The sequence below is a fragment of the Schistosoma haematobium genome, chromosome 4, assembly GCF_000699445.3.
Source record: "Schistosoma haematobium chromosome 4, whole genome shotgun sequence".
In the NCBI taxonomy this organism is placed as follows: domain Eukaryota; kingdom Metazoa; phylum Platyhelminthes; class Trematoda; order Strigeidida; family Schistosomatidae; genus Schistosoma; species Schistosoma haematobium.
The window spans coordinates 38,010,515-38,020,443 of NC_067199.1; positions in this window are offsets into that span (position 1 = coordinate 38,010,515).

A 9,929-nucleotide genomic window follows, 5' to 3' on the forward strand; every position below is an offset into this window, starting at 1 on the left:
TATAAGAAATCTAAATATAATATCCGATTAAAATTGTAAAGTATGCCAAGTCATGTGACTGTTTATTCTTAGTTTCTAAGGTAGAAAATTGAAATACTAAAAGACAAGTATTATAAGTACCTAACAATTAAAAGGAATCATTTATTGTACTTTTATTTATTAAATATAAATGACATAGATTTAAATATTTTCAGAGAAAAAATAAGGAGGGGGGGTTTGAGATTGTAATAATTTAATAGTTGAATTCATTGACAATCCCATGAATAGAATCGTGTATATGTACTATTGAGGAGTCTCGTACTAGGATGAAATGATTATTCAGTGTTTCCAAGGTTTTCTATGGTGGTTTAACTAATATCAACTCATAAATTCAATGATTTAAATATTTATTGGAAAAAGTCGTCCTTATTTATATCAATCAGGTTTATAGTTACTTATGCTTTACTGTTGTTTATGGAATTGAAAATGTAAGTTATTTCTTGAAGGAAAAAAGAGCAGATTCTAAACATTCAAGAAATGTATTAATGGTAAATAGCTTATAACAACAATATCTGTCACCAAAGGATATATAAACCAAAGAAATGTTTAAATACAGTTCATAACTGGATTAATGTTAGACTACCATTGGAAACCTGGGAACACTGGACGGCCGTTTCTTCCTACAATCGGACTCATCAACACTGCTCACTCACGATCTCGCATTAGAGGGACTCGAACCAAGGACTTTAGGTCTCGCATGAGAATGATTAACCTCTAGACCACTGAACCGGTAACCAATGGTGTTAATGTCTAACTTTAACCAATTCATGAAATTGCGCGACCATCTTCCATTATCTTCAGTAACTGCCTCACAAAAGATACAGTTGAACTCCACTGGTCATGGCTTCTTACTAGAATTCTCGGAACTCCATCTTGAAGCTAGTCATTATCAGTATAGAATTGAGGAGATTGTTGAGTTTAAATTGATATCATGAATGGATTTATGCATACAAACCTAGTTTGAATGATGACATATATTTTGCCATGATCAGAATTTCCTTGATTAACTATGTATTTCCCTTTATGTACTACTTTAAAAATTTGTTACCTTTTTAATACCCACTTTTATCTATAAGTAAAATGATATTTTATCTTTAACTTTCCACTGGACATCTGAATATATTCCTTTAATGTCCATTCGTTATATTATGGCTAGTAATAGTATTGTAATGAAGAGAACACGAGTGGGGACAATCGGATATCTTTAACACAAAATTACAGGACTCGTTGGTAAAATCTAACAATCAAATAGTAAATGCTTAATTTGCAAAATGTCCATGAATCGTCCTAAAATGATTCAGACTTCAATTGTTCTTGCATTTTCCTACAAATTCCATCCTGTTTCCATTCTTTACTGTTCCATCCTCTTGTCTCTCTGCTGCCAGACCTTCTGTTCATGACTAACATTATATACTACTTATGTCAATATAAGTAGCACACACCACAGATATATAAACCAAAGAAATGTTTAAATACAGTTCAGATTGTTTTCGTATCTCAAGTAGCATGGAATAGTACACTAGAAGCAATTGAATGATAGATAAATTTCGAAATTGATTGATTTAGGATTTTAACCAATACACAGTCGGATACTCCGTAACGATTAATACTTAGTTAAAAAATAACTAACGTTTAGTTGGTTCACAAAGAATTATGCAGAACGAAACTGCATTGAAGATGTTTAATTGAATTGATGTGCACTGCTGAGGAGTCCCAAAATAGGATAGACGGCTGTCCAGTGCTTTCAAGTTTTCAATGGTAGTCTAACATCAATCGGTTCATGATCTCAATCAAAAAGAATTTTTGTTAACTGTTTGCATAAAACTGTGTTATTAGTTCACTTTATAAAGTGTGTATTCAAAATTATTTACAACAATAGTTTTATGATTATTATTATTACCATTTATAATACACAATTATCAAAGAACTGATATATTACCTTTAACACTGACAATCAGTCTTATTTACCAGTCGTTAATCATCAACATGAATACATTGAAATTGCTTATGATGAATTAAGTTAACCAAGATCATCTTGAAATGGTTTTGAAATAAATGCCAGTTCACTTTACAGGTGAGTATCATCAGTAACTCGTTATCGCTTACTATCTACATTGATGAATCTTTAATGAAATAAATGGAATGATTACCAATGATATAATGCTGATAGTAAACCACAGTTATTATTATTTGATTTGTAAAACTTCTTCAACTGAAACTCATCAATTCCGTTAACAGTCATTAAAAAGTTATTTTTGTAAATATAACACACTTCAAGTTTACTTCCATCACTATTTGCACATAAATAATCTTGATAGATTGAAGCATTAATATAAATGTGCCAAAATCTTGGAACGATGTTTCTGTGAATTAAACATCATATGACAATAATAAGCAGAATAACAATAATAAAAGATTCAGTTTAAATAATAACACAATCAAATTATAATTTATCTCTCTTAGAAGTATATATTGCTTATTTAAAGTGTATCTTTCAGATCAAAGTAATGATTCAAACGAAATAGTTAAGTCACATCCGAAGCTCAATAATGAAACAAAAGATTTTTCTGTAGAATGGTATTAATATTAATAACAACATTAGTAATAATGTATTTTATAAATGACAATTTCACTGGTTGAAATCATGAGTCAATTGAAGCTAGACCACCATGGAAATCCTGCAAGCACTGGACGGCCGTTTCATCCTAGTATGGGACTCCTCAGCAGCGCGTATTCAGGAGACACTCCTGGAGTTCTAGTGAGAAGTCGTTACCAGTGGAGTTCAACCAAGTCTGTTGTGAGATAGGAACTCACTGAAGACTCATGATTTCAACCAGTGGAATTTCTAAAAATCTCTACAAATTCCATTCTGATAAAAATGACAATTTATAAGTTGTCTAACGGGTTTATACTTATGAGAGGTACTCTCTGAAACAAATACAAAAGAATCTTTTGCCGAAATGCAATAAACTAATTCGTAATCTTTAGTTGTATCGATTGAACACTTATAGCCAACAAATCCAAATGGGAACTAAACACACAAATTTTGGAAACTGTTATAAACAAACAAATAAATAATCAGTAATCATATATAGAAGATAAATGTAACCGGTAAAAATGCTAATAAAGTAGAATTGCTGTTAGAAATAAATTAAACATCACTGATCATCAAATAATCACACGTAATAACGAAGAAGCAATGTGTCAAATGCTAGAAATAATTGATAATGTCGTAAGTTACTGAATATTAGTAAGTAGTATAATTATTAAACAAGCAAAAACAGAGAGATAGTGACTACCAGTGGAATCTGGGACGCGCATTTCGTCCCATTTGGGACTCGTTATTCGGATATACCTGCATCCTAGAGTTAATGTCTACTCCGGCATTCGAACCCAGTACCGTTCACCTCAAATGTCACCGATTCCCGGAGTGGACATCAACACTGGGATGCAGGTCCATCCAGATGACTAGTCCCAAATAGGATGAAACGCTCAATCACGACTCCACCGCTAGCCGCTATCCATCTTTGCTTATAAAGATTATGACCTAAGGCAGTAGTGAGGCAATCTGCACAGGCTGCACACATATCAATAAGACACTGATCAATTACAGTCCGAAAACAACTATCTTTGGTATGAAAATGTTAAACAATGATAAAATACATTATTCAACAAATGAACAAGTCAGCACCATACACCTACACATACATACACACACACTATGAGTTGCATAACCTCAACCTTAATTCTTACTTGGTTACCTCTTAATGTAGATACTTTTCTATTCATTGATAAACTATGAAAACCATATAACATTCTTAAAATATTTGCATTAAATTTATTTCATGCCAAATGATTCATAGATTTTTTTCAAGTAAACAGAATAGACCCAGTGAAATATAAAATAAGAAAGATTGGCTCTGTGAAGAGTTCTCTTTTTTGTTGTTACTGAATTCATCTTCAAAGCTGTACAATCTCAAATGTGTACTCATTTATTAAAAAGATGATAATCATTACAATAATAGTGATAATAAACTTCTGTTAGACATGGTAACAGTGAGGTAGGATAAACAAAGGTATTTAAAAAAAGATCTTTTATAAACAGGGAAACTAATAATCGTCTGATTGTCAAGGGCTTAAATTTACATCATAAAGATAGATAGGAAAATTATAATTAGAAAAGTAAAGCTCAACATGATAAAATGTCAGAATTGAAATGAAATTTGAATAAATAAACCAGCTTGGGATTAAAGGTCTATGGAGAACTATGATAATTAGAAGTATTTGATTTAATGTCAGTCAGTCAGTTACAACGTAGGACTAGGCACATATGTACAACGGTCCAAGTTGCCACACCTCATTAACACAGCAAGACGAACACCAAATTCATAGAAGTAGTCACTTCAATGGTGTATTATATAAAGGAAAGATATTATGTAAGGATGTAGTACAGGAAGAAAGAATTGGTTTGTTGAAAGAAAGATATGAAATAATTATATTCTCATAATTTAGGGGGAGAGAAAGAGTGTATACACCGACGCCATTGTGATTGATCCTGAGCCATTTCACCTACAATCTCCAACCGTTGGTTACGACAGTCACATGGACCCCAACCAAGTAGTCTGCATCTACCAACATGGCTCAGACTAGGAGTTAGTGATTACAAGCACTGATGCCACGTTTTGGTATGGCCGCCCCAAACTTTCTTTCAATCATCCCCAACACTAGTCAGCATTGCGCGTCACTGTAATCGATGTTCAGGCACACGTAACAAGTGGCCCAACCATCTCAGTCGATGAAGATTTACAACCTCATCAACTGATTCTCCATCATTCCCTAATACCCTGAGTCTAACCACGCTATTACTTACCCGATGATCCCAGCAGACGCCAGCAATATTTCTAAGGCATCTGTGGTCAAATACTAGTAACTTACAAGTATCTTCTACTATTATTGGCAACGTTTCACAGCCGTAAAGTAGGACAGAACGAACCGCCGTTCAGTATACTCGTCCCTTAATTGATAGACGGATATCTCGCCATCGCCATAGGTGACATAAGTTGGCAAAAGCCAAACGAGCTTTTCGAATCCGTGCTGAGATTTCGAAACGGTAAAATTTACAGTAAATCGGACTAGACGAGTAAAAATGAACGTACTGTGTTTGAAATTCGTAATCAGTAGGTAATTCATACAAGTACCACAAGAAGATATAAAAGAAAGTAGATTGATATGAAGGAAGAAAAGTATGAAGAAGAAAGAAAATTATGAGACATTATGACCATAGTAGAAGAAGAGTTTGTACCAATATCTTTTGGACACACAATTCCGGTTATCGCAGATGTGTAGCTAATGCTTTGGAAATGTTTAGAATATGCAATATAACTTCCTTTATCAACCTTCTACTTATCTTGTAGATTACATTGAGTTACATTGGGTTCAGTCAACTATTATGTTTTAAAAAAATATTGTTGTAATTGCATTGGGTCCCGTGTAATCAGACTATAATAGTAAAAAAGCAGTTATGTGATCTCTCAGTAGTCTGGTTATCGTTTAAGTTGTCCGTATTCCAACTGAAACCGGTGATCTTTTATTAACCAATTGATACATAAACTAAAACATCACATTCAAAACGATAACGCCTATTAATTTTTAAGGCTCTTTGAACCCACTGGTCAATCAGAAAACAGTGATAGTAAAATGATCAGTTCTTTGTTGTATTTTATTCAATCATAACTCAAAACCCACACATTAATATACTTCAAATAACCACACAGCAACACAACTAAGGGAAAACAATGTTTATATAACTTAGTCATAAATATTAAAAACAGGAGTAATGAAGAAATAGTCAGTTCATGGTTAGTCTAGAACAATAAAACATATAACAGTGAGTTATAACAGAGACCTAAGAGTACAAAATTACATGAATCTACTGATTAAACAATAGAAATACAATTAATAATCTTTCGAATTACAATTTCACGTATAATATTCTTTACACAGTACACATTGCATTACATTAGTAATGCATGCTCAGTGTTTGATCATAAGAATAATCGGTCATTAAAAAATCATCGAAATGTTCACAAAATAATGAAACAGAATCTATACAAATGAATTAACAGATTAGTACATAGATAACTTGAGTTTCATCTAGAAAATTCTCTGATCATCTAAGATAGCGGTGTTTAACTCATCATTCATATGACCATCGTTTGATGCGTGCATAACACAAATTAAACATATGTCATAGAAACTAACCTACAATGTCATTGTAAACCAAATTCAACACATTATCGTGGTTTGATAATAGTTGGGAACAAATTCATTGATTATTTTGACCTTAATTATTATGAGACTTTCACAAATATAATTTTACATTCAATATCTCCTCTACATTCATGTCTAAACTCTATGCAACTGATATAATAGGATGAAAAGGCAAAATGACATCCTTTTAATCATTGTGATTTTTGTCCAATATCACTTCCGTTTTTTAATCTAATATGATGATTGTGTTGCGTAACATTTGTAACATTAATTTATTTAAGTGGAGTGTTTGTTCAAGTCACGTTATTCTTGTCTTAGATTAGTGTGAAATATGCTCAGCTTGATATGTATTATATGGTTTGTTAGAATTCAGGATATTTTTCAGATATGTGCTTTTGTTCTAATTAATAAGCAAACTAGATGTACAATCAATATAAGTGAGTATATTTTCAACTAGGATCGTCATGTTCCAGGTTTAATAAATCTCTACTTTTAACAGTCTTAATTGCCTTGCTTCCAGTCGTAAGAACTGTAATGGTTCAAATAAGAGGATATAACAACAATCACCACAACAGCTTCTCACCTTTCTCTGCCCACTGGGTTCGAAACATTAAAATCAGCCTCCTTTCTATGTACATTATAATTCAGACATATATAATTCATATATAAGCAGACCAGGATGTATTGCACTGTAGGGCCAGTGAAATGTCATTGGGCAGTCGGGTCATTGAATATAAAACAGTTCATCGATCCCCATCAAGGTCAAAAACGGCTAATGCGTTTCATGGACTGACCCATGAAGCAGTGGTCACACTTTGTTGTATTTACCTACTATTACTGACATATTTCTTTATTAACGTTGTTCTTGTCGCACGGTCATCAACGCATCCATAGTATTTTGATACAACGAAAAGGTAGTTTACGTCAATTACTAACCGTGATTTGTGATTTCGACGTTAGCTGGTTGATCGCACTATTCCCATCGAACTCGAGTAAGCCCCCGATCATTTGACATAGATCATTTACGGTAATGATCTACAACACAATGAAATGAAAAAATAACATTTATATAGGGCCAAGTCAAGTGATAAACTGTAAATAATGGATCGGGAATAAATTAAGAACAGTAAAACGTATAATAAAAATTAACGACTCAAATAAAAGCTTATATTGAAAGGAATGTAAATATGTAAAATATATTTGTTTAATGACAATGTCATAAGAATATGTATAATAATAGTCCATAAATATTTTTGGCAGCTACCATTCACTTATTCTCCGTTCACATATACTATAGATTGCAGTTAGTTGAAGAATGGCACTTTCCCGACCACGAGTGACATCATATTACGGTGGAATTGTGAAATCATGGTCTGGTTCGACATTAGGACATTGGTCTTTGTCTTTATGATAATAGATCTAGTACTAAAACTCTAGGATAATATGACCACCTAATCTACATGATCTTACATGAAAGCCACACCATAGTCTACATCGACTTTTTCTGTCTTGACAATCAGCAATGTGACGTCTAGAACTTGTAGTGACTCACATTTATCACGAGAACACGACTGGTTTAATAAAAACAATCATCATTATTATGACCAACTGTACCAGTGTTTATTATAATGTACTTTTGTTTGACTGTGCTAATTACAGCTATATTGTGCTTCCATTCTTATTCTTACACTTTGATTGTGACTTCGCGCGAATTCGGTTACATTCTGTAACCAAGCTTGTATCCTGGCACGACCTCGGTATCCTTTCGATACCACGAGATTGCCAGCAAATATATCTCGACTTGGTCCATTAACTGTCTTCTGATATTTGGCTTCTCGGGGATTTTATGGATTTGTTTGGTTACGTTCAACTTTCGCCTTCTGATTTACTTGGCACGTGTTTTTTGGTAGCGGTGTTCATAGTTATTCTCAACTCGACACCACGCTACAACTGGTGAGCTGAATTATGGAACACGCCACGAACTTCTGAAGAACACATTTGGGCTGAGAAGAGAGTAAAATATTGGATATAAAAGGCAAAAGTTACATAGACTGACCACGCCTGCATGACCAAGCCATATGTGGTGTTTGAATGAACTAATGATTCTTTCTTAGTTGTTAAATGCTTGATTTCGAATTCTAAATACAGTACATTCGTTTGTGCTTATATAGTACTTCATGATCCAATTGTGTTATTTTTGGGATTCTTAGTTTATACTATAATTCAAATACTCCTAATTATCATACCATGCCATTTCGATTGATTGTTCCCTAACTCACCATTATTGATCTACACTCCGTATTCACTGTTGAATGTGAATTTTCCTAGTTATCCTATGTTCAACTTTGAGGGTCAAGTGGTTAGAACCAATACCACTACAGAATGTTCATGCGTTTGCAATATTGGTGACTTAACACTGAACCTTTTTACTCATTGTTAACAAGATCTCATCTTCAACGACCTAGCAAAGGTCATGATGTTCCTTTCAACTTCACAGAAAACCAAAACCTAGGAAACAAATATTTGAATGTAAGACAGCTTCATCGCCGTCTGTGTACACTTTTGTTCTGTCAACCATAAACATCTCTTATCACTTTTCGACTACTTCTGAGAAGGAATTACGGAAGCAAAACGACTTGCCCATCATTCTATGCTGGGACAGACCAGGAAGTCACTGTATACCTCTCAGGAGTGAATTAATAACTGAAGCAGCCACATGATTTCAGTTGGCCATTTTTGAGTCGAAGCCGGAAACTCAAGATAACACTCAAAGCCGGAACAAATTCTGTGATGCCTAATACTCCTCCATGAATTTCGCTTTGCATTCTTCCTTGAGTGTCCTAACTGGCGACAGCAAATGCTGAAGATGAATCATCATACGAAGAAACAAACTAAATGAATTTAAATTATTTTCACTGTACATTATTAGTTACCTAGAGGACTATACATCAAGTGTCTAATTGCCTCTTTTTCATAACTTTGTAGCGATTCACGGCCGAAATCAGCACTTGATGTCATTGTTCTAAAAAAACCACCAGTCAGTTGCTTTGCCGAATGTTCGTAGATTTCCGTTGTAGTGGGATTGATTCCTAATTACACGACTTTTGAAGCCGAGAATACACTTATTGAAAAGATTTACGTTCAACATGTAACACTAAGAGAAGGTCAACAATGGTGAACGCAGCAACAAGGAATCGTCATGGCATGGCTCATCTTTGAAGACATAATTGTTTTGTGTAGCCCATACCTTCTCACATTCAATATATTACTTCATCCCTAGCCGAAATATGTTCTTCGAAAGTACTGAACATAATATTGATGATTGCCAAGACAGAAAAAGTCAGTGTAGACTATGATGTGGCTTCCATGTAAGATCATATGGATTTGGAAGTCACATCATGATAAATCTGACATTTCGAAATTAGGTCTACGATATCGGTAGCGAAAATAAATGGACTATTACCACAGTAGACCACAATTACACACTGTAACTATTCAAATAAATGATGAAGCTTCGAGTTGTTTTTTATATGAACCTAGCAGAAAGATAACACCTACATTTTCTGCAGCCGTGACTCCTTCAGCGTTCAGGCGACGTTTAGCCTGGACATTTTTTGATA